Below are 20,060 nucleotides of genomic sequence, written 5' to 3' on the forward strand. Positions count from 1 at the left end.
GAATGCAAAACTTAAACAGCTTCAGTGTACAGCGACAAGAAAAGGTTAAGTGAATTACGATGGGTCAACACAATAGGATCCGGGGCAGCCACTGGAGCTGATACAGTGAACTGGTGGCAGTTTCTGTATTCAGGTGAATCTTGGTTCAACTCCCAACTCTGGCACCTAACCACTGGGTGATCCTGGGCTAGTTCTTTAACCTCATTGTGCTTCAGTTTCCTCATGGGTGGAATGGGGATATTTATTTGTTTTTTCATGGGCAGAGGAGAGACAGTTGTATGAAGAGCTGACACCCCTATAGGCAGCATATACTGACCAGCAGGAGGTCTGCACTCCATCCTCCTCTTCCCACCTCGCCCCATCCCTGGCAGTTGACTAAGCACTTTCCTTCCGTGATCTCATTCACTCCTGACAATCTTGGCACACTTATTCTCATTCTTCAAATGAAGAAACTGAAGCTAAGAGAGGTAAAGATACTTGGCAAAAGTCACCCAGCAATTAAGAGGGATAAACGGGACTTGTCCTCAGGGCTTCTGACCTTTGCACATGCTGTTGCCCCTCCCTCTTCTGATGAACTCCTACTCATCCTTCAAGACCCAGTACAAGTATCCCCTCTGTTAGGGATGGTCTCCTGATTCTTCCCTGTCTGTGCTCCCATGACCTCTGTGCCGGCCTCTAGCACAGGGAGGCATGTAGTCAGGAGGCAAAAATGGGGCTTTGGTGTCAAGCTTAGATCCAGACACAAAGACTGGCTTTCCCCCTTCCTCCACCCATTTCTAAGAAGATGTTCCTGTCTACCTTGCTGATTTAATAGGCAAAAAGTAGGCCAGCTTCATTGACTTCCTCTCATAATCAGTGAGGGTGGTGAGGTTTAAAATGAAACAGGTGCTTGCTAAATGACAGGTGCATCCCCTTCTCAGCTGGTGGACTCTGGAAATGCCCCCTGCCTGGGTACTTGTCATAGCTCATGACCTTGGGCCTCAGTTTCCTTGCTTGTTAAATGGAGCTAACAATAGCACTCCTTCAGGGGGTTGTGGGAGGACTTCATGAGTTACCGTATGTAAAGCATTCTCAACTGCGAGTACTGGAGGCGTGGCATAGACGAGAGCTATTATCTCCATTACCCTTATTACTGAAGCGCCCACACCGCGCCGTGGTAACTGTTCACCGCGCTGCCTCCCCCGGCAGACCACGCGCCTCCCGGCCCGAGGGCAGGGGCTGTGTCTTCAGGGCCCAGGGCCGGGGCTGGCACGGAGCCCGGCTCCGCAGCGCTCCGCGAGGGAAGGAATAAATGAAGACGGCTCCCAGGGGAGGTGATATTTGAGCGGGGAGGAGAAGACGGACGCCGCGCCGTGGATGTGCAGAGAGGCTCCGGGGAGGGCCCGGAGGCCGGCGGGCAGGCGAGGGGGTCGCCCGAGCGGGCGCCGGAGGGGGGCTCTGGGTGTCCCAAGCCCGCCCCGGGCGCTGCGGGGCCGAGGGGCGGCGGCCGGCCCGCGGCCAAGCCGTTAATGAAATGCGCGACCGCGGCTTCCGGGGCGCTCCCGGGGGAGCCTGTGGCACCTGCTAAGCCGCAGCTTAGCCTCGGCGCGGGGCGGCCCCGCGGGCGGGAGTGGGGTGGGCGGTGCCTCCCGCCTCTGCCCCGCCCACCGCCGAATCCCGGGATGTGCGGGCGGGGTCTGAGGGAGGACCCCGGGCTTGGGTGTGGGGCGTCGGTGCTCTGGTTGGGATTTCCCGCCCTCCGGCACCTTGGGCCAGACTTTCGGCCCGTTCTCTTGATTATTTACTCGTAACCCGCTCTCACTCCCGAGTGAGGCTAAGACACTGGACCTGGAGTCAGTCTGGCCCAGCCCCTTAGTAGCTCTGTGATTTATAGGGGAGTTGGGGGATGTTGTGCCAGTTGAGCGCTCCGTGCCTCAGTTTCCCCCTCTGTAAACGGGATAATCATAGCACCCACTTAGAGTTGTGAAATTGAGATGGCACAAATTCTAGAATGGGTACGGATAAGTGCTCAATAAATGTTGGCTATTACTTCCCCTGTCTCCTTGACATATTTATGTTGCTTTAGGGGTGAAGGTTGGTTGGGGAGTGATTTGGGGGAGGTACTAGGGCTGGTGCTGAAAGAGGTGGTCTGAGCGTTCGTTCTGTCGCTTACTATGTGTGTGACCTTGGGCAAGTCATTTCAACTTTTGGAGCCTCAGTTTTCTCATCTATAAAATGGGGGGAATGTCCATCTTGGAGGATTATTAGGCAGACCAGTAATAAAACAACAGCTCTCATTTGTGGAGTGCAGGTGTTACCTGCTCTGTGTGCCGGACAATTCTTACAATAACACTGGGCAGGTACAGCCATTCACTCACTTCATTCCTGTGGAAACCGATCATTTAGAGGGTTACTATAACCTGCTCCGGGTCCCACAGCCAGGAAACGGGGCAGCCAGGGTTGGTGGTGAAGTCTCTGGTTCTTTGTGGCTTCTCCAGCAAAGGAGAGACAGGTGCCAGTGTTTCTTTGTCAGCTACAGAGCTGAGCAGGATTTCAGGGAGGTGTAGGAGAGCCTGAGTCCATCTCTGCAGCTGGGAGGGTGGGGAGCTGGCCCGGGCAACTCATTCCTGAGTTCCCAGCTCTACTCTGTCCCTTGCTGCTTGGGTGGCCTTGGATGGTTACTCATCACTGAGACTCCATCCCTTACCTCTAAGGTGGGCCCTGCATGACTCCTTCCTTCACAAGCTGGCTGTGAGATGGAACAAGGTGTCACCTGCAGAGCACCTGGCACAGAGCCTGTGTCACCATAGGTGCTTTCTAGATGGTAGCTTCTGTCGGGGGCACCCAGGTTGGCTGATGCACACAGGTGTGTTGGGCCCGGCTCTTCAGGCACAATCCTGACCCTCAGGGGTTCCCCAGCCTGGTGAAGAGCCGCCAGGTAAACCATAAGTGGCAAAACGTTAGTCCAATGCCCTGAGTGGGAGCTTGGAGGAGGGAGCCGCTCCTGAAGGGAGGGGATATGAGGGGTCAGGAGAGGCACCCCTAAGCAGAGGACTAAAGGAATTTATTAGGCAACAAGGGGCCTGGATGAGGGCCCTCCTGGCAGCAGGGCTAGCGTGGGCAAGAACATGGAGGCGTGAACCACAGCAGCTTGTAGGGCTGCTTGCGGGAGGAACAGGGATACGTCATGAGGGGCCCTGATGCCAAGCCAGGAGCTTGGATTTGATCCTGGGGAGCCTTTGAAGGCTGAGGATTGCATCAGGGTTAGGGGGCATTGGGTAAGTCCGTTCTCAACCCTGCCAGTAGCACCCAACCCTTACCGAGGGCCTGTCACACACCCACCACTTGACAGTTTTATTTGACAATCCACAGAACAACCCTGAGTCTCTGGCAGGCCTTAAGATGATCCCTGTTCGAGGCAGGGAGGTTAAGGAACTGGCCCCAGGTCACACAGCTCTTCAAGGCTGAGCTGAGATTTGAAGCAGGGTGGCTGGCCCCAGGGCCTACTTCCCTAACCGCTGCCCCCTCCTGCCTCTCCATGTGGTCGGCCCTGAGCATCAGCCCTTCTGGGACCCACCCCAAGAATTCCCAGTGTCCTGTCTCTCTCCGCTCTGGGCTCGGCTGATTCTTGCTCAGTTCCTGGGTTCTTTCCCCCACCACTGACGATGCGGCTTTAATGGAGCAGCCTTGGCTGCCGGAGTGTGGGGGAGGGAAGCGATTTCTCAGAAATCCAATAAACGGAGTGACTCAGTGTGCGGGCAGCCCCCCTCCCCACTCCCAGCCTCAGCTTTGGTCCCAGCTGACTGGGGTCATGGTCACCACCCCCCACCTCGCCCTGCCTCAGCCCTTCCTTCCTGGGAGGGGTCTCAAGGGCTCGGAGGCTGAACACTGTCCCCCCACCTGGCAATGCCTCCACCATCCCCTCTCCCTTCCATTCCCTCCGTCCTGCTTTAGATGCAGCCTGCCCCGTGCCATTCTCCTAGACCCTGCCTCACAGATCATCTTTCTCAATTGGATCTCATCACTCTCCTGCTCAAAAACCTGCACGGGCTCCTTGTTGCCCCAGGAGAGGGTCCAAACCCCCCAGATGGGCCAACAAGGTGGTTCCCTATCTTCCCAGCTCTGTGGCCCAAAACTTCCCAGATGTAACCAGCTCTCCAGCCACACGGGGCATCTCCTTGTGCCTTGAGAGCCTCTGTGCCTCTGTAACTGCTGTTCCCCCTGCCAGGAATGCCCTTCCTTTCTTGTCCTCCTGGTGAAATCCTGCTTATCCTTCAAATGGCACCTCCTCTGTGCAGCCTTCCCTGATTTCTCTAGGCAGGGTTAGTTGCTCCTTTCCCTTTGTCTTCCCAGTGCCATGTTTGGCCTGGTCTTAGCAGTGATCCACTGTATGACGATGATTTGGTTAGCTGCCCCCTCACCCCATCAGACTTTGAAAACTCCTCAACAATATCCAAATAGCTACCATCCTGAGCTTTTATGACGTACTGAGTGCTGGGCTAGGACCTTACCTGCATGGCTTCTAGTTCTCGCAACAACCCTGGAGGCAGGGACCACGTGTATCCCCATTTTGCAGATGACAAGTAGAAGTGCAGGCAGGTGAAATGACTCGCCCTGTCACATAAGTGGCATAGTCAGACCTCTCTTCATAGGTAGCTTCTTATCTGCTCCTCGCCACTGTCTCCTTCCAGCATAGGGCCCAGCACAGAGCCTCTGTGCCCAGAGGTTTGCAGAATGAATGGGAAATCTCTTGTGTCTGGGCCTCCAGATCAACCTTGGGAGGCTCAAGGGAAGAGAGTTAACACGGAATGAGCCCCAAATGTGCCAGAAGTTTTATATTCCATCCTCCTGGTAGCCCCGGGACACTGATAACATTATTATCTTGTTTTACAGATGAGAAAACTGAGACATAGAACTTTTAATGTGCCCCCTCCTCTCCAAGCCCAGAGAGAGTCCATGGCAGAACGAGGGTCTGGATGATTCACAGCCCAGGTTAGGGTGAGTTTCACTAAAGCTCCCCCTCCTTGGGTGGGAATCAGAGCAAACCAAACTGAAGCCAGGACCTGGGCAGTGGTTGTCGGGGCCTGGGCAGGGGAATGGTCATCCCGCGTCCAGGATGAGAGTCCAGCCGAGTTTTGGCAAGGGGACACCATGTGGAGCGACTGCTGGAAGGTGGTGGACGAGGCTTTAAGTAACAGCTAAGAGCTTGGGCTTTGGAAACTGGCTGCCTTGGGTTGCATCCTGCTTCTGCTACTGTTGGCTGGAGACAATCTTTTGACCTCTTGCATCTCACTTTCCTCATCTGTAAAACGGTGATAATAATATGCTTCATGTAGGGTTTGGGTGAGGATCACAGATGTTGCATCCAAATGCTTGCAACTGTCAGGATCAGAATTTTATTTCTAGGATCAGAATTAGGCTGACTGAGGGTTAGGATAGAATTCCTGGAAAACTAGGATTAGGGCTGCCTGTCTGCTCAGAGCCTGTCTGTATTTGTCTGCTTTTGGGGATCATCCAGAGGACCCCACTGGGGTCAGGGAGTCAGGGAAGGACAGGATTCAGGAGGAGAGCAAGAATGGAGCTGGGGATCCCGTAATAGCAGAACAAAGTGTGACACAAACTTGAGCTTGAATTCTTGGGCAATTGACTTGCCGTCATTAAGCTTCCATTTCCCTTTCTGCAAAATGGGGGCAGCATGACCTGCTCCAAAGGAGTTAGACAAGGATTAACACGTCAGGCCCTTAGACCTCAAAAAGTGTTTTCCTTTAAAAAATGATTTTTTTCCTCAGGGTTTTTTTTTTTTTTTACTTCAAATTATTTGTTTTTAGAGAACTCCGTAGGCTGCGCATAGCTGGTTTCCTTCCCTCCCTCCATCCCCCCACCATCAGTGCACTCGTCCCTGTTCAGGGCCAGACCCGCAGCAGACCCTGTGGTCCCCACCAAGCAGCTCCGAGGGAGGTGGTTGCCAGGAGGTGAGGCGCCTCCCTCGCTTGTTTGCAGGGCAGTTTGTTCTCTAGCTCAGCAAGGAAGTCGTGGAGCCGTGTGGAGCTCTACGGAAACCAGAACGGGGAGGGGGCACCGAGGAAGGATTCCTTTCCAGGGTCCTTCTAAACCCATCTCCTTGATCTCGGGCAGCCGCCCTCCTGCACGCGGGGTGCGCGCGCCCCCTGCTGGCCTTACTGTTCGCTGCACCTTTGGCTTCAGATCCAGCCACGGGGCCTTTGGGAGCCAAATGTCCGTAAAACGTGGAATGTCTAAACCGGGCAGACCCTCAGAGATGATGTACCCCCTTGTAGGGCCCTGAATCCAAGGCTGGACTCTGTCAGTGGGGAGGCAGCTGAGCTCCAGCTTGCCAGGGGGTGGAGGTGGGGTGGGGGGGAGGGTGGGGGGGGAAGTAGGGGTGGGGAGTGGGGGTGCGGGATCAAGGCAGAGAGCAGAGGGGTTTCAGATTCTTGGCCACTTGCCCCCATCTGGCTGGCTCAGTCGTGGGATTTCCTGTTTTGTCTTGGAACAGCGTCACCGTAACCTGATAGCCGTGAAATGGGAGCTCCAAGTGCATGTGTGTGTGTGTCTGTGTCTGTCAGCAGGTGTCCCGAGATGGTGACTTCACCCCCCTGATGCCCTGGTCATTCTTTAAACTGGTTTCCCCACCCACAAATCCCTGGGAGTTCCCACCACCGTCTTGCCCTTAAGTCTCCGGTATAGGTGGTGGGGGGAGGCAGAGGCCGTGAGAGCAGGATTCCTGCCTTTAGAGCCAGGGCAGAAGGTCTACATGGGTGCAGAAGCCGGGTGGACTCAGAATGGGTGGGCTTGGTAGCAGGTCAGAAGTGGGGAGTGTGGGAGAGATGTGAATTGAGGATGCTGAGAAGGCTTACAGCCTGGGTGATGGGGTGCACCCCTCAATGAGAGAGGAGCTTGGGGGGAACTGCCCACAGCCACCAGGTGCCTGAGAGCTCTTTCCATATGGAGGCAGCCTCCCGTCTGGAGAGTACTGTTTGCCTTCTGCTCCTGGCCGTCTCTTGCCCCTGCCCCAGCCCTTCTTCCTGGCTGGGCTGCTGTGTGTGTGTGTGTGTGTCCGTGTCTATGAGTATGACTCTTGGTTCTACCAGGGTTGGGGGCTTTAGGAGTGTCATTGCCCCAGGAAGAAGCCTGCCCCTGGGCCGGGAAATGACCCTCTGGTCCTTATTCTGATCATGTCAAGTGAGCCTTCCTGTGGTCTGACCCCTGATCGATGGTGTCTGGAGAGAGTCTGGCTTAGTCTGGCTAAGAGTTGAGGTGGGAGTTCCAGATCCTCACCCGCCTCCCCGGGCAGGGTGACCTCGGGTGAGTCCCTTCCTCTCCCTGAGTCTCAGTGTCCCCACCTACCTAATAGGGGTGCTGAGTTGTGGCTTGTGGCTCCCTGGGGAGGATGGAATAATGCAGTGCGCTAGTGTGCCCAGTGCAGCGCCTGGTGCACAGCATGCCCTGGATGAAGGTGCTCTGTTGCTCAGTAATTGGGACCCCACCTCCCTCTCCAGCTTTATCTCCTGCTATGCCCTCCTCACTCCATTTCAGCCACAGTGGCCTTCCTTCTGTGCCTGGAAAACACCAGGCTCATTTCAGTCAGGAGCCTTTGCAATGGTTGTTCCTTCTGCTTCGATGCTCTGCCCCGTTGTCGCACAGCTGATTCTTGGCCTTAAGGTTCCTGTTTAATGTCGCCTCTTCCAAGCAGCCTCCCCTGACTGCTCTAGCTAAGGCACCCATGGGCCTCCCTCCAACTTCTCTAATACTCTTTACTATTTTTTTCTTCCTATCACCTACCACCACCAGAAATGGAGCAATTTGTTTATTGTGTGTTGCCCCTACCCGTGGGCTATGTGTTTTTCACTTTACCCCTCTGGGCCTCAGTTTCCTCATTGGTCAGATGGGGTTAAGCAGAGTGACATCACAGCCGGTTGTGAGGAATCAGTGAGATCTTGCGAATGTAGGTGTCATCATGAAGGCACAGGATAAGGTCAGAGGGTGCAAACTACAGCACCCACGGGGGCTGGGCAGGGAATAGGGGGAGACAGTTGGACCTGGGAGGGGCTGGGTGAGCTGGGCAGCGGCTGCTCAGCTCTGGCTGGTAGTCACCAGGGGGAATAACAGCCCAATATTGCCAAATCTTTGAACTTTACAAGAAAAGCAGAAAATCTGGATTTTTATGTGAAATCTGATTTTTAAATGTTGGCAACAATTTAAAAAGAAAGAAAGAAAGAAAGACACTGTGTGGGCCAAACAAAGCCCATTTGTGGACTGCATTTGGGCTCGTGGGCTGTCACTTTCCAATTCATGGGATACCCACTATCTAGAAACCTCTTCCTGTCTGGGCCCTTGATAAAAATGACTTGCACTGTTGAGAACTTACTATGTCCAGGGCCATGCATGATGCCATTTAATGCCGTCCTCTCCCCTCTTCTACCCCTACCCTAGTATTTCTACCATGTAGGAGATATTATCATCTTTATTTGAAAGGTGGGAAAACTGAGGCCCAGAGAGGTTCAGAAACTAGTGCATGGTCACACAGCTAATAAATGGCAGAGCCAGGAGACAAAGTAGGTCTCTCTTGCTGCAAAGCTTACTTATGTGACCACCATGCCAACCTGGCACAATAACCCTGGATTCTTTGTCCAGTCTTCTCCCCACTGAGGATCCCCCATCCTGGCCTTCTGGGGGCTCACAAGCTCCCTGACTGACCCCATAGCTAGTCTGGCACAGACGTGGCCTGGAAGGAGGCAAGGGGCCTCTACTCCTTCTGGAACCCTGGGTGCTCCTCTCCCTGGATCCCCTGGTGCTGGCTGTGCTGGGGACTGGCCGGCTTGATGGGAAACCTGCACTAAGGCCATGCCTCCTCCAGCAGCCACAGATGTGAGGAGATGTTTCCTTCCTTTTAGAAATCTTGGGGAGGAGCCGGCTGGGCCCTGAGAGAGTGAGTTTGTTCAGGCACCTGGGTTTGAGCAGGTGAAGGCAGGTCTGCACGTGTCTGCATGGCACGTGTCCTCTGGAGGTGCCCATCTCTGCACAGTGTCTTCTGGGCAGGGGGTGCCTGAGAGTGCATGGTGGGCACATGTGCCCACATAGGGGCCTGGGCATGCATGAGGGATTTTTTTAAAAATTGAAGTATAATTTACGTCTAGTAAGGTGCAGAGATCTCAGGTGTAAGGCTGGATGAATTTTTACCTCTGAATAAAACCCTGTAAACATCAGCAGGATCCAGGGGCTCCCTTGTGCCCCCTCAACACTGATATCGCCCCAAGATAATCACTATTCTAGTCTCTACCAGATACATCACTTTTGTCCTTAAGGTTTTTTTTTTTAATTTTAAAAATAATTTATTTATTTTTAACTGTGTTATACACAACACAAATATTATTTTAACCATTTTATGTACAAAAATTTTTGATGTTACGTACGCTGACAATACTGTTAACCTCAACCATTCTATTTCCAGACTATTTTCATCATCCCAAACCAAGGCTCATACTCGTTTAGCAAAAACTCCTGTTCTTTCACCCCACCCCACCCCCGCCCTGGGGTTTTAGTTTCCTTATTGCTGAAGCGAATACCATGCAATGTGTTGGCTCACACAATGGGAATTTATCACTCATGATTTTGCACTAGAAGTCCTAATCAAGATGTCATCAAGGGGATGCTTTCTTCCTGAAGACTGCTGTCCTGGGGCTGGCTGCCAGTGATCCTTGGTCCTTGGCTTTTTTGTCACATGGCCATGCACACGGAGGCCCCTCCTGACCTCTCCCTTCTCTTGTGGGTTCCCTTGCATTTCAGCTTCTGGCTGCTCCCTCTGACTTTTTCCCCTTTCTGTGACCTTCCCTATAAGGCCTTCAGTAATAGGATTAAGACCCATCCTGGGCCACAGCTTAACTGAAGTAACCTGACTGAAAGGCCTTACTTATAAGAAGGTTCACACCCACAGGACTGGATTAAGGTTAAGAACGTGTTTTTGTGGGGTACCTAGCTTCAAACCACAACACCTGGTAGCTACTATTCTGCTTTCTGTCTCTATGAATTTACTTATTCTTAGTATTTCATATAAGAGAACTCATACAATTATTTGTCCTTTTTTGTCCGGCTTGTTTCATTCAACATGGTGTCTTCACAGTTCATCCATGTCGTAGCATGTATCAGCCCTTCATTTCACTTTATGGATCCATAATATTCCATTGTATGGATACGCCACATTTTGTTTATCCATTCATCTGTTGATGGATACTTGGGTTGCTTCCACCTTTTGGCTATTATGATAAATGTCCCTGACTTTTGATCTTGATTCTGTTTCAGCTGCTCATTGGGTCTGTGAATTCAAGTAGCAGCAGCAGAAAAGACTGTGGTCTGATATTTAGGAGAACTCCCAGGTAGACTTCTCTGGAATCTGTGGACTGCATGAAAGTCACCTCTGATGAAAGGTGGGAAAGAGTAATTAAAGCAGGCCACCATTTATGAGTATTCACAGGTGCGCTAGATAATTTTATTTAAGTGCCATACAACCTGATGAAGTTGGCATGATTGTTCCCATTTTATGGATGAGGAGACTGAGTCTCAGAGATGGGCAGTGAGTTACCCAGGCCTTGCAGAAATAGTAGCAGAGCAGGGTCTGAACCCTGGTCTACCATCTCCTGTTCTTTCCTTCTCCCAGGCTGCCTGTTGGGCTCTGTGATTGCCCTTCCTGAAGCTGGAAACTTGCTCTGGCGGGCTTTCCTTGGGACACCCCTCTGTACCTTCAAAACCCCTATCCCACCTGGAGTCTGGCACCACCTGCATCCCAGACATTGCTGCACCCTGGAAACCAAGACAGCCTGACAGGCCTTGCAGACCATCTTGCCCAAGGCCCTTAGCTTATGGGTGGGTGTGGGGTTCCTCAGTTGGTGGCGACCTGACCTGGGTCACACACTGAGACTCCGATGACTTTGTTGGTTGGCTGTTGGTGGACAGAGGAGGCCTGGTCACTCCCAAGGGTGAGTTGTGGGTGGGTGGGTGGCTCTGCTCTTCCCCATGGTCTCTGTCCCCTGTGCCTGGTTTTCAAAGTGGCAGAGCCCGTGGTCCAGAGGAGAGATTGCTGAGCTGACCTTGGCCGTCCCACTTTGGCCAGGTCTTGGTTTCTTTGAGCTTTGTGGGGACTTTGATCATGTCTTCTCTTCCTAGATTTCCTGCTGTACCTGTTACTGCCGATGTAGGAGGCAGGGTGTTGCCCTGGAACGACCAGGCGGCCTTGGAGCCATTCGGGGGACTTGAGTTCAAATCCTAGCTCTGCCAGTTACTTGCCGTGTAATCTTGGGCAAACTGCCTTGCCTCTCTGAGCCTCAGTTTCTTGATCTGTACAATGGGGATCTTTTTACATCAGTTGTAACATGGTCCTACTAGTAATGACAGTGATAGTGGTCTGATGCTAGCTGCCAGACTGTGGAGGGTTTACTACACACCAGGCTTAGTGCTAAGCCCTATTTTCTTTCTTTCTTTCTTTTTTTTTTAGGGGAATGACATAATGTTTGTATTCTTTCTTCCACTTAAATAACATAAAATTCAATATTACATGAAGAATCTGAATTATTCATTTATTCAAGAAATATTTATTCCATGCCATCTGCCAGCCATCATTCTAGAAACTGAGGACCCAATAGTGAACAAGAAAATAAAGACCTTACTCTCACAGAGCTTACGTTCTAGTGGGAGGAGAAAGACAGTCAGAGTAATAGCAACAGAGAATATGATGGTGGTGCCTGGTTGGAGGAAATGGGGAAAGTCTAGCTTCAACTAGAATGCCTTGAAGCAGGAGTGGGGTTCTAATGTCGGTTAGAATGGCCAGAGCATGCTTCTTTGGGGAAGTGACATTTAAGCTGATGCTTGTGTGAAGACTTACCCATGTAAGCCCTATTTTCATGTTATTCCATTTAATCTTCCCAGCAACATTAGGAGGAGGTTACTGCTATTGTCTCCTTTTTTTTACAGAGGAGGAAACTGAGGTTCACAGGGGCTAAATGTTTTGCTCAAGGTCTCCCACTAGTAAGTGGCAGTGCCTGGATTCCAGCCCAGGGCTGTCTGACTCCAAAGGCCAGAGTGTTTACCCCAGGAGGCATATTTAAGATATAGAACAATTCGGCATGGCATGGGCCCTAAGCCCTCAGAATAGATGCCTGCCATAAATAAACAAGCTGTATGTTCTCCCAGCCCCGCTTCTCCATTACACACTCTACTGTGTTAAATGGGATTAATCCAGGAAATGAGATTACAGATGTCAAGCAGCTTGGGGAACCATGAACCGCTCCACAAGCATTGGTTTCAATTTCTTTTTACCCTGTGGGGAAGGAGAACGGGCCTGTGAATCCGGACACTTGGACTCAAGTGCTGACCCCGCCATGAACTTGCTGGCTGACCCTTAGTAGGTATTGGAGAAAGTTTCCAGAGTCATAAGTTAATAAGGTCAAGGACCGCTAAGGACCCATCCATGTGCTAATTACAAAGGTTCATCAAAACAGACCCAAGGCCTTCAGCTTGGGATGGGTTTTTAGTCATTCAATCGAGGGATTGCACAATAGGGTTTTTAAAGCAACTTAAAATACACTGTACATATTTAAAGCGCACAGTTTGATCGTATATGAAGTATACAATTTGGTGAGTTTTGACAATGTATACCCCTGCAAAAGGACCACCACTACAAGATACCTGACATTTCCATCTCCAAAAGTTTCCTCATTGCACTTAGCAATCCATGCCTCCCTCTGCTCTCATCCCCAGGCAAACACTGAACTGTTCTCTGTCACTATGGATCAGTTTGCCTTTTCTAGAAGTTTACATAAATGAAATCACAGTCTGTAGACCTCTGTGTCTAGCTTCTTTCATTTGGCATAAGCTTTTTGAGATTCATCCATATCATTGTGTCTTCCTTTTTATTGCTGAGCAGTATTCCATTGTATGGATGTGCTGCAGTTTGTTTTTCCATTCACCTTTTGATGGATGCTTGGCTTGTTTCCAGTTTTTGACAGTTGTAAACAAAGCTGTTAGGAATATTTGTGTACAAGTCTTTGTGTGTATGTGTATTTTTATTTCTCTTGGGTAAATACCTAAGAGTGGAAGGGCTGGGTCATGCAGAAGGTATATGTTTAGTTTTTAAGAAACTGCCCAGCTGGTTGTGCTGTGTTCCATTCCCACCAGCAGCGTGGATGCTGCATGTCCTCACCAACACTGTCTGTCTAATCTTAGCCTTTCGAATGGGTGTTAGACATGCTCGGCGTGGCCCAGGCTGCAGTTTTGATGGTCTATGATGTGCTGGGATGAGCTGATCTGAACACTGAACATGATGACCATTGGGCCATCGGGCTAGTGCTGCTGATTTGTTTTATGAGGCACCAGAAGGAAGAATGAGAGCTAATCAGGGGAATCCACAGGGAGACAGATTTTGGCTAAAATTTTGTGGCGAACTTTCCATTGTCAGAGCTGTCCAATTTTGGAATGAATTTCCTTATGGAGCAGTAAGCTCACCATTGCTAGGTGCAGTTACGCCTTTGAGTCCCTGGTTGAGATGTGTGGACGAGGGATTCCAGCATGGGGGGATTTGGACCAGATTCTGAAGAAGTTCCTCACGGCCCTGACTCTTTTGGATTCTGTGGTCCTAAGAATTGTAAGGCCACGGAAGCCTCACCAGTAGCATTAGCATTAAAATCCGAATCTTGTTGGTGCCAACCCCCCATCTTCTCCTGCAGGAGCTCCAGGCCGTGGGTGAGTTCCTCACACCTCTCAGTTGTACGGGAGAATCCTCTGTGCTCGTGATTGGACCAGGCAGCTGCCTGCCATTGTCCTCTGCCCCATGTCTTAGCTTCCCGGATGCTGTGACAAATACCACACAATGGGTTGGCTTAACAATGGGAATTGATTGGCTCATGGTTTCGGAGGCTGCAGGGCTTGCTTTTTCCCAGGGTTGGTAGTGTTCTGCCTGACTGGCGATCCTTGGATTCTTTGTCCTCGCCTTTCTTTTCTAGTCTCTGTTGACTTCCAGCTTCTGCTCCTCCACCTGGCTTTCTCCTCTTAAAGCCCTCAGGAATAGTCTTAGGGCACAGCCCCATTCAGTTGAGCGACACCTCAACTAAACATGTCATCTTTAAAAGTCCTATTTATAAAGGGGTTCACACCCATGGGAATGGATTAAGATGAAGAACATTTTTTTTTTTCTCCCCTGGGATACATAATTCAACCCACCACTGCTACTGACTCCAGCTTCTCCATCAGGGCCCTGCCCCAGCCAAGGTTCTGCTCCACCCTGGCTCCAAGCTCTCAGTCCTCAGGTCCCCGCAGGAGCTCAGCCTTTGCTGGTAGAGGAGACAGGGGTGGGGGATGCTTCTTGAGGATGGGCATGCAGCAGGCATCTTGGGTCCTCAATGGAACCATCTCGTAGGACACCTCTCTCTGCTCACGCTCAGCCCTCCTCTTCCCAGGGTCAGTGCTGCTGCTGAGGTGACAGGGCTGGAGCCGGTCCAGGAACCAGCTATAAAAATAGGCCCAGAACTGGGAACATCTTTGGCAGGCTGGAGGCAGGAACCTCATGGCAGCCAGGAAGGACTTTCAGGAGCCAAAGAGAAAGCAGAAGGCAGCACAGCAAGCCAGACTCGGCAGCCCAGGCCTCAGGGACGTGTGTGTGTGGGGAGGTTCTGAGATTAAGTTCTAAGAGATGCTGCAGTTTCACTCTTTGTCATCTTCTCTCTCTCTCTCTCTCTCGGATCATTCACTCTGGGAGATGGCAGCTGTTGCAAACAGCTCAGACGAGGTGCCTACCCAGGGAGTAAATGGAGCTGCCCACCAACAGCCACGTGGGTGGGTCTGGAAGTGGATCCTCCAGCCCAGTCAGGGCTTCAGAAGACCGAAGCCCTGGTTGACATCTTGACTTCATCTTCATGAGAGTCCCTGAGTTAGAACCACCCAGCTAAGCTGTTCCTGAATTTCTGAGCCTCAGAAACTGTGAGATCATAAATGCTGTTTGAAACCAACAAATGTTGGAGTCATTTGTTATAACACCTAATACGCCATGTGATTATGTGAGAACTTGAGATAACCGTTTTCCCCTGCCTTACCCCACCTGAAACAACTGCCTGATGTGCTCTGGGAAGCCCACCCAGTCCAGCTCAGCTGATTGGACCTGGAAGGGCAGGTGAGCTGGGGCGTCACCTGACTCAAGCTGAGCCAATTAAGTTGTCCCTCCTGGGAATTCTCCCGCCCTTTTCTTTTCTCCCTTCCCTTCCCTTCCCTTCCATTCCCTTCCCTTCCCTTCCCTTCCCTTCTCTTCCCTTCCCTCCCCTTCCCTCCCCTCCCCTCCCCTCCCCTCCCCTCCCCTTCCCTTCCCTTCCCTTTCCTTTCCTCCCTTCCTTCTTCTGTCCTTTCTCTCTCCCTCCCTTTTACCCCTTCCCTTCCCTTCCCTTCCCTTCCCCTCCTTTCCCTTCCTCACAGAAGACTGAATCAATTACTTGTGGGATTGGAGGGGCAGGTAAACTAGGGCTCCAGCTGCCAAGCTGGTCAGCAGAGAGAGAGGGAGAAATTTGCAAACAGAGAGAGAAGCTGGAATGAGAGCCTGGCTGGGGAGGGGCACAGGGAGATACAGGCTGTCTGAGGACCCTGCAGGTTTTGTGTGGCCCAGCTGCTTCTGACAACTGAATTCTGGGAAATTCCTCTGATGCTTAACGTAATCCTCTCTTTGACTTGAGTTTCCTTAAGTTTCTGCTCCTTCCAAGCAAATGCTCTTAAGGCAACATTTTGAACATTTTTGAGCTGATGCAGAATATTCCACTGAGTGAATCTGCCTTAGTTGCATGACCGTTCTCCTCTGATTGGTTCTTTAGGTTATTTCCTATTTCCCACGATTATAATAAACAACGTCATGATGAACCTCGTTGGCATGCAAAGCTTTTTTCGCATCTCCAGTTATATCTTAAAGAGGTATCCCTAAAAGTGTGGTGAGTGGGCCAAAGGGAATGAACCTCTTTAGGCTACTAAAACACCCCATTAAATGACTTTCCAGAAAAATGGCACTGACACTCCCCCAGCAGGAGGTGAGATTCCCCCTTTCATCCTGCCCTCTAGGGTCCAAACAAGTCAGGAAAGATCTATGTTGTTTTCTTTTATTTAAAATGAAGTGGATTTTAAACACCACTTAACAATACATTAATAATGGTGTTGGTGTATCATTCATCTTGAAGAAGTGACAGATGTTTCCCACAGCAAAATGCTAAATGGGAGAGTGAGTTAGGGAGTTGAAAGATTGATTAGATTCTGTCAAGGGGCTCATTACCTCTTGCCTAGAAGACCCCCTTACTGGCCCCTGCCTCCAGCTCCCGCAGCCCCCTCCCTGGCCCCATTGATGCTCCATGCTGATGTCCAGTTAACCTTCCTGAAGCAGTTCCGAGGGTTGGACAGGCACTGGGCTTGGAGTCAGGCACCTGGACTCTATTGCTGTTTCTGCTCCCCTACACCCCCTCCTGTTATCTGCAGTCCTGGGGTGTCATGTGAGGCTGACACTGCTGCATACCTCACCCCCACTCCAGGGCATATTATACCGAGGCTGGCTAATGCAGTTGGTTCAGGGAGGTGGGGGTGGGGACGCAGTCATCATATGAGGCTGGATCCAACTGTACCTGAAGGTCACCCGGAAACATCCTAGTTACATGACCCAAAATCCCCCTCCTTTTTTTCTTTTTTTTTTTTGCACTTGTCACTTGTAAACAAAAAAGTTCTTACCGATAAACAATAAAACCTCAAGTCCTTTCTCTTTGGTGGGCTTCAGTCACCCAGCTTGTAGAATGAGAGGGTTAGACTTTCTGAGGTCCTTCTGGCTTGGGTTGTGGGGACTCACACACTGGTAGGGTCACAGGTGGGCAGGCTGAAGCATGCAGAGACTCAGGTGCTGTGCAACCTTGTCAGGAGAAATCTCAGTGGGTGTGTTCTCCCCAGACCCCAAAGGGCTGCCCTGCAGTGAAGGCGCCCCTGGGAGAAGACACAGGGAATTTTGGGGTTCAGAGCATGGAGCACTGTGACCAGCTATGAGACGTGCTGCCCCTGCTCTGTGTCTCTTAGTGGCTCCCAAGTACCACCAGGTTTAAACCCCATCCCCTTAGAGAAGCAGGAGGCTGGGCTCCTCTTAAGGCTCAATAAACACCGAGTGAACAAATGAACAAACACCATCCATGACCAGACCCCTTGCCTAACTCACCACCCCAACTCTGACCCTCTTCAAACACATTGTCATTTTTATGCCTCAGCCTGGTACCTGCCGTTGCCCCTGCCTGGAATGTCTCTTTCTGCCAACCACCTGGCAAACTCCTACCTGTCCTTCTTCACTCAGTTCATGTTCATTCATTTGACAGATTCCTGGAGTCTCTACTATGCTCCAGGCCTGAGTCTGGGGGCTGGCATTGGACCCAACAGGAGAAATCCCCCTTCTCGTGGACCTTCGTCCCTGTGGGGGAGGCGGCAGATCAGAGGATGTCGTAAGCGGCAGGGGAGGGGAGACGGGGAGTGTTGGTGGGGGGCACGGTTGGGGATTTTTGTCGTAGAGGGCGGTCAGGGAAGGTTTCTCCGATCCAGCGATATTTAAGCCCAGACCTGAAGGAGGTGAGGGAGTGAGCCGTGCAGGTCTTTGGGAGTGTGTTCTGCAGAGGACACAGCGCATGCAAAGGCCCTGAGCCAAGCTGGGGAGCTCGCTTGGCTTGGTCAAGGAAGGGTAACCGTGGAGGGTGGGGAAGGGCAGGCTGGGTAGGGCCCTGCAGACCAGGCTGACCCTTTATTCTGAGCCCAAGGGAGTCCTGGCAGGGTGTGGAAGGGGGACAAGAGAGGAAGCAGGGAGACCCGTTGGGAAGTTCTGGCAACAGTCCAGGGTGGTGGCAATGGGAGTTGGGAATGGCGGGATTCTGGACCTCTTTTGAGAGTGGAAGGGGCAGGTTTGCTGATGTGCTGGAGGAAGAGGAGTCAAGGGTGAGCAAGAGGAAGGGCAGGTTCACCGTTTTCAGGGTGGGGGAGGCTGTGGAGGGCATGTCTGGGGGGAGGTGGAGCCGGGCGTCGGGTTTGGGGCATGCTGCCTTTGAGATGACATCACTCAGCCATGTGGACACGTGGAAAAGAGGTTGGATAGAGGAATCTGGAATTCAGGGGAAGGCTGGGGCTGGAGGGGTGCATCTGGAAGTCGTCAGCAGATTGAAGGTGGTCAAAGCAAGAGGCTGGAGGGGGTCACTTAGGGTGGGAGTGAGTATGCAGGAGAGGAACAAAGCCTGAGCCTCGAGGCCCCTGACACTGGAGGTCAGGAAGCAGAGGAGGCCAAGACAGAGGAGCTGCAAGGCAAGCAGGAGGAAAACTGGAGAGCAGCTGCCCCAGAAGTCAAGAAGAGACAGTGTTCTGGTTTACTAATGCTGCCATTTTGCAAAACACTAGAAATGGACTGGCTTTTATAAAGGGGGTTTATTTGGTTACAAAGTTACAGTCTTAAGGCCATTAAGTATCCAAGGTAAGTCATCAGCAATCGGCTACCTTCACTGAAGGATGGCCGATGGCGTCCAAAACCCTCTGTTAGCTGGGAAGGCATGTGGCTGGCACCTGCTTGCTTCCAGGTTGCATTTCAAAATGGCATTCTCCAAAATGCCAGTGTCAGCTTCCAACGGCTGTCTTCAAAATGTGTCTCTCAGCTGCAGCTCCTCTTCAAAATGTTACTCAGTTGCTCTGAAGTGCTTCTGTCTGTGAACTCCTTTATACTACTCCAGTGATCCAATTAACACCCACCTTGAATGGATGGGGTAACACCTCCATGGAAATTATCCAAATATTCCACTCACAGTTGATTGAGTCACATCTCCATGGAAACACTCAATCAAAGAATTCCAATCTAATCAATACTAATACATCTGCCCCCACAAGATTGCATCAAAGATAATGGTGTTTTGGGGGACCTAATACCTCCAAACTGGCACAGACGGCGTTCCCTGGGGAAGAGAGCTGCTGAATGGCCATCTACGATGAGGACTGAGACTTAGCCGTTGGGCCCAGCAACATGCGGCCATTGGTGGCCTTGACAAGGGCTGCTTGTGTGGAGTAGTGAGGGTGAAAGCCTGCTGGAGCAGGCTCATGAGGGAATCGGAGGTTTGGAGATGGTGACAGAGAGGGGTGGGGGCTGGGGGGGTCAGGGGTCAGGAAAGGTCTCTGGGCAAAGCCTGAGTGAAAGGAGGGAGTGGGAGATCCAGCCATCTTGGAGGAAAGTTCTACAGGCAGAGGAGCAGCTGGGCAAAGCCACTGTCTTGGTTTCCTAAGGTCTACTGTGACAAAGCACTCACGGTGAGAGGCTTAAAACAATGATTTATGGCCCCACAGTTCTGAGGCCAGAATCTGAAACCAGGGTGTTGGCGGGGCCCTGCTCCTTGGGGAATTCGTGGGGTTCTGGTGGTGGCCTGAGGTTGTCCATGGCGTTCTTTGGCTTGTGGAATAATTCAGTCTCTGCGTCTGTCACGGGGCTGCCTTCTGGCTCTGTCCAAATTCCCTCTCCTTCTAAGGACACCAGACATTTTGAATTAGGGCCCCCGTGCGAGTCCAGTTTGGCATCACGGTAACTAATCACATCTTCAAAGATCCTATTTCCAAATAGGGTCACGTTCACGAGACCAGGCCTTAGGACTCTGGCATATGTTTTCAGGGGACAGAATTCAGTCTGTAGCAGTCCCCGGTGGAAGCAAGGGGTGGGCGTGTTTGAAGAACACGGAGAAGGCAGAGCAGGGAGGTGCTGGGCCAGAGCAGAGGGGCTTCGTGCGTCTGGGGAGAAGGTCGGAGTTTAGGGTATGGGAAACTACTAGAAGACTTTGAGCCCTTTTTTTTAAAATGCCTTCTGGCTCCGAGGGGGAATCTTTAGGCAGCTTTTATTCAGCACACCCCCTGCTGAGTCCCTCCCTGCTGCCCTCTTAGCTGAGGCCCCGGAGCCCCTGACCCGCCCTCCTAGGGGGTCGTGCCCTCTGTCCCCCGCTTCCTCTGATCTCAGCCAGGCGTGGGCCCCACTTGGCCACCCAGGCCGCGGAAGTTGGGGGACAGGGGCT

General features: G+C 51.7%; 1 long non-coding RNA gene across 1 annotated transcript; it reads left to right on the forward strand.

The window, feature by feature from the left end:
- The first annotated feature begins 1,293 nt into the window (after positions 1-1,293).
- LOC119520175 lies at positions 1,294-14,855 on the forward strand. Its single transcript, XR_005214145.1, has 3 exons — positions 1,294-1,313; positions 4,873-4,977; positions 14,741-14,855. It is a non-coding gene; the product is annotated as an uncharacterized LOC119520175 (long non-coding RNA).
- The last annotated feature ends 5,205 nt before the right edge of the window (positions 14,856-20,060 follow it).

The sequence above is a fragment of the Choloepus didactylus genome, chromosome 2 (assembly GCF_015220235.1).
Source record: "Choloepus didactylus isolate mChoDid1 chromosome 2, mChoDid1.pri, whole genome shotgun sequence".
NCBI classification, from domain to species: Eukaryota; Metazoa; Chordata; class Mammalia; order Pilosa; family Megalonychidae; genus Choloepus; species Choloepus didactylus.